We start from the raw sequence: 5,717 nt of genomic DNA, 5'->3' as shown, positions 1-5,717 counted from the left end.
AACGAATTCAACAAGCCTCCCTATGGGATTTTTGTGCACAGAGAAAATCAAAAGTACAACGGCTCACTTTGACCCCAAATGATTGCTCAATCTAGACAAGTTTAGCACCATTGGATGGACAATTTCAAGGGCTTTCCTCTCGTCTAAAAATTAGCGCTATGGGGATTTTCAAAGCGACGCTAGTGGCCAGGGAGTAGACGCGACACACCCCATAAACTTGGGACATTTAGTGCATGATATACACGGCATGTGGTGATTATTGGAGAAAACAAATACTATGCGTTGAAAAAAAGCCCGGACTTATACAAACTTTCAGCTATGCTTTTGAATAATTCTGGAACTAAAAACGATAGAGAGACGCAGTTTGTATCTGCGTCATCCTGACATGTCCCTAAATTCAAATTTCAAAGTTTTAGAGCGTCTTCCAGACTTCTTGACACCGAAAATTAAAAGTAGGCGGCTGTGCTCCGAAACGAATTCAACAAGCCTCCCTATGGGATTTTTGTGCACAGAGAAAATCAAAAGTACAACGGCTCACTTTGACCCCAAATGATTGCTCAATCTAGACAAGTTTAGCACCATTGGATGGACAATTTCAAGGGCTTTCCTCTCGTCTAACAATTAGCGCTATGGGGATTTTCAAAGCGACGCTAGTGGCCAGGGAGTAGACGCGACACACCCGATAAACTTGGGACATTTAGTGCATGATATACACGGCATGTGGTGATTATTGGAGAAAACAAATACTATGCGTTGAAAAAAAGCCCGGACTTATACAAACTTTCAGCTATGCTTTTGAATAATTCTGGAACTAAAAACGATAGAGAGACGCAGTTTGTATCTGCGTCATCCTGACATGTCCCTAAATTCAAATTTCAAAGTTTTAGAGCGGCTTCCAGACTTCTTGACACCGAAAATTAAAAGTAGGCGGCTGTGCTCCGAAACGAATTCAACAAGCCTCCCTATGGGATTTTTGTGCACAGCGAAAATCAAAAGTACAACGGGTCACTTTGACCCCAAATCATTGCTCAATCTAGACAAGTTTAGCACCATTGGATGGACAATTTCAAGGGCTTTCCTCTCGTCTAAAAATTAGCGCTATGGGGATTTTCAAAGCGACGCTAGTTGCCAGGGAGTAGACGCGACACACCCCATAAACTTGGGACATTTACTATATGATATACACGGCACGTGGTGATTATTGGAGAAAACAAATACTATGCGTTGAAAAAAAGCCCGGACTTATAAAAACTTTCAGCTATGCTTTTGAATAATTCTGGAACTAAAAACGATAGAGAGACGCAGTTTGTATCTGCGTCATCCTGACATGTCCCTAAATTCAAATTTCAAAGTTTTAGAGCGGCTTCCAGACTTCTTGACACCGAAAAATAAAAGTAGGCGGCTGTGCTCCGAAACGAATTCAACAAGCCTCCCTATGGGATTTTTGTGCACAGCGAAAATCAAAAGTACAACGGGTCACTTTGACCCCAAATCATTGCTCAATCTAGACAAGTTTAGCACCATTGGATGGACAATTTCAAGGGCTTTCCTCTCGTATAAAAATTACCGCTACGGGGATTTTCAAAGCGACGCTAGTGGCCAGGGAGTAGACGCGACACACCCCATAAACTTGGGACATTTACTGTATGATATACACGGCATGTGGTGATTATTGGAGAAAACAAATACTATGCGTTGAAAAAAAGCCCGGACTTATAAAAACTTTCAGCTATGCTTTTGAATAATTCTGGAACTAAAAACGATAGAGAGACGCAGTTTGTATCTGCGTCATCCTGACATGTCCCTAAATTCAAATTTCAAAGTTTTAGAGCGGCTTCCAGACTTCTTGACACCGAAAATTAAAAGTAGGCGGCTGTGCTCCGAAACAAATTCAACAAGCCTCCCTATGGGATTTTTGTGCACAGAGAAAATCAAAAGTACAACGGCTCACTTTGACCCCAAATCATTGCTCAATCTAGACAAGTTTAGCACCATTGGATGGACAATTTCAAGGGCTTTCCTCTCGTCTAAAAATTTGCGCTATGGGGATTTTCAAAGCGACGCTAGTGGCCAGGGAGTAGACGCGACAAACTCGATAAACTTGGGACATTTAGTGCATGATATACACGGCATGTGGTGATTATTGGAGAAAACAAACACTATGCGTTGAAAAAAAGCCCGGACTTATAAAAACTTTCAGCTATGCTTTTGAATAATTCTGGAACTAAAAACGATAGAGAGACGCAGTTTGTATCTGCGTCATCCTGACATGTCCCTAAATTCAAATTTCAAAGTTTTAGAGCGGCTTCCAGACTTCTTGACACCGAAAATTAAAAGTAGGCGGCTGTGCTCCGAAACGAATTCAACAAGCCTCCCTATGGGATTTTTGTGCACAGAGAAAATCAAAAGTACAACGGCTCACTTTGACCCCAAATCATTGCTCAATCTAGACAAGTTTAGCACCATTGGATGGACAATTTCAAGGGCTTTCCTCTAGTACAAAAATTAGCGCTATGGGGATTTTCAAAGCGACGCTAGTGGCCAGGGAGTAGACGCGACACACCCCATAAACTTGGGACATTTACTGTATGATATACACGGCATGTGGTGATTATTGGAGAAAACAAATACTATGCGTTGAAAAAAAGCCCGGACTTATAAAAACTTTCAGCTATGCTTTTGAATAATTCTGGAACTAAAAACGATAGAGAGACGCAGTTTGTATCTGCGTCATCCTGACATGTCCTTAAATTCAAATTTCAAAGTTTTAGAGCGGCTTCCAGACTTCTTGACACCGAAAATTAAAAGTAGGCGGCTGTGCTCCGAAACGAATTCAACAAGCCTCCCTATGGGATTTTTGTGCACAGAGAAAATCAAAAGTACAACGGCTCACTTTGACCCCAAATCATTGCTCAATCTAGACAAGTTTAGCACCATTGGATGGACAATTTCAAGGGCTTTCCTCTCGTACAAAAATTAGCGCTATGGGGATTTTCAAAGCGACACTAGTTGCCAGGGAGTAGACGCGACACACCCCATAAACTTGGGACATTTACTATATGATATACACGGCACGTGGTGATTATTGGAGAAAACAAATACTATGCGTTGAAAAAAAGCCCGGACTTATACAAACTTTCAGCTATGCTTTTGAATAATTCTGGAACTAAAAACGATAGAGAGACGCAGTTTGTATCTGCGTCATCCTGACATGTCCCTAAATTCAAATTTCAAAGTTTTAGAGCGGCTTCCAGACTTCTTGACACCGAAAATTAAAAGTAGGCGGCTGTGCTCCGAAACGAATTCAACAAGCCTCCCTATGGGATTTTTGTGCACAGAGAAAATCAAAAGTACAACGGCTCACTTTGACCCCAAATCATTGCTCAATCTAGACAAGTTTAGCACCATTGGATGGACAATTTCAAGGGCTTTCCTCTCGTATAAAAATTACCGCTACGGGGATTTTCAAACAAAGCGACACTAGTGGCCAGGGAGTAGACGCGACACACCCCATAAACTTGGGACATTTACTGTATGATATACACGGCATGTGGTGATTATTGGAGAAAACAAATACTATGCGTTGAAAAAAAGCCCGGACTTATACAAACTTTCAGCTATGCTTTTGAATAATTCTGGAACTAAAAACGATAGAGAGACGCAGTTTGTATCTGCGTCATCCTGACATGTCCCTAAATTCAAATTTCAAAGTTTTAGAGCGGCTTCCAGACTTCTTGACACCGTAAATTAAAAGTAGGCGGCTGTGCTCCGAAACGAATTCAACAAGCCTCCCTATGGGATTTTTGTGCACAGAGAAAATCAAAAGTACAACGGCTCACTTTGACCCCAAATGATTGCTCAATCTAAACAAGTTTAGCACCATTGGATGGACAATTTCAAGGGCTTTCCTCTCGTCTAAGAATTAGCGCTATGGGGATTTTCAAAGCGACGCTAGTGGCCAGGGAGTAGACGCGACACACCCGATAAACTTGGGACATTTAGTGCATGATATACACGGCATGTGGTGATTATTGGAGAAAACAAATACTATGCGTTGAAAAAAAGCCCGGACTTATACAAACTTTCAGCTATGCTTTTGAATAATTCTGGAACTAAAAACGATAGAGAGACGCAGTTTGTATCTGCGTCATCCTGACATGTCCCTAAATTCAAATTTCAAAGTTTTAGAGCGGCTTCCAGACTTCTTGACACCGAAAATTAAAAGTAGGCGGCTGTGCTCCGAAACGAATTCAACAAGCCTCCCTATGGGATTTTTGTGCACAGAGAAAATCAAAAGTACAACGGCTCACTTTGACCCCAAATCATTGCTCAATCTAGACAAGTTTAGCACCATTGGATGGACAATTTCAAGGGCTTTCCTCTCGTCTAAAAATTAGCGCTATGGGGATTTTCAAAGCGACGCTAGTTGCCAGGGAGTAGACGCGACACACCCCATAAACTTGGGACATTTACTATATGATATACACGGCACGTGGTGATTATTGGAGAAAACAAATACTATGCGTTGAAAAAAAGCCCGGACTTATAAAAACTTTCAGCTATGCTTTTGAATAATTCTGGAACTAAAAACGATAGAGAGACGCAGTTTGTATCTGCGTCATCCTGACATGTCCCTAAATTCAAATTTCAAAGTTTTAGAGCGGCTTCCAGACTTCTTGACACCGAAAATTAAAAGTAGGCGGCTGTGCTCCGAAACGAATTCAACAAGCCTCCCTATGGGATTTTTGTGCACAGAGAAAATCAAAAGTACAACGGCTCACTTTGACCCCAAATCATTGCTCAATCTAGACAAGTTTAGCACCATTGGATGGACAATTTCAAGGGCTTTCCTCTCGTATAAAAATTACCGCTACGGGGATTTTCAAACAAAGCGACGCTAGTGGCCAGGGAGTAGACGCGACACACCCCATAAACTTGGGACATTTACTGTATGATATACACGGCATGTGGTGATTATTGGAGAAAACAAATACTATGCGTTGAAAAAAAGCCCGGACTTATAAAAACTTTCAGCTATGCTTTTGAATAATTCTGGAACTAAAAACGATAGAGAGACGCAGTTTGTATCTGCGTCATCCTGACATGTCCCTAAATTCAAATTTCAAAGTTTTAGAGCGGCTTCCAGACTTCTTGACACCGGAAGTTAAAAGTAGGCGGCTGTGCTCCGAAACGAATTCAACAAGCCTCCCTATGGGATTTTTGTGCACAGAGAAAATCAAAAGTACAACGGCTCACTTTGACCCCAAATCATTGCTCAATCTAGACAAGTTTAGCACCATTGGATGGACAATTTCAAGGGCTGTCCTCTCGTCTAAAAATTAGCGCTATGGGGATTTTCAAAGCGACGCTAGTGGCCAGGGAGTAGACGCGACACACCCGATAAACTTGGGACATTTAGTGCATGATATACACGGCATGTGGTGATTATTGGAGAAAACAAATACTATGCGTTGAAAAAAAGCCCGGACTTATACAAACTTTCAGCTATGCTTTTGAATAATTCTGGAACTAAAAACGATAGAGAGACGCAGTTTGTATCTGCGTCATCCTGACATGTCCCTAAGATCAAATTTCAAAGTTTTAGAGCGGCTTCCAGACTTCTTGACACCGAAAATTAAAAGTAGGCGGCTGTGCTCCGAAACGAATTCAACAAGCCTCCCTATGGGATTTTTGTGCACAGAGAAAATCAAAAGTAC

Source organism: Asterias amurensis, chromosome 6 (genome assembly GCF_032118995.1).
Source record: "Asterias amurensis chromosome 6, ASM3211899v1".
Lineage (NCBI taxonomy): Eukaryota > Metazoa > Echinodermata > Asteroidea > Forcipulatida > Asteriidae > Asterias > Asterias amurensis.
This window is presented reverse-complemented; position numbering follows the sequence as displayed.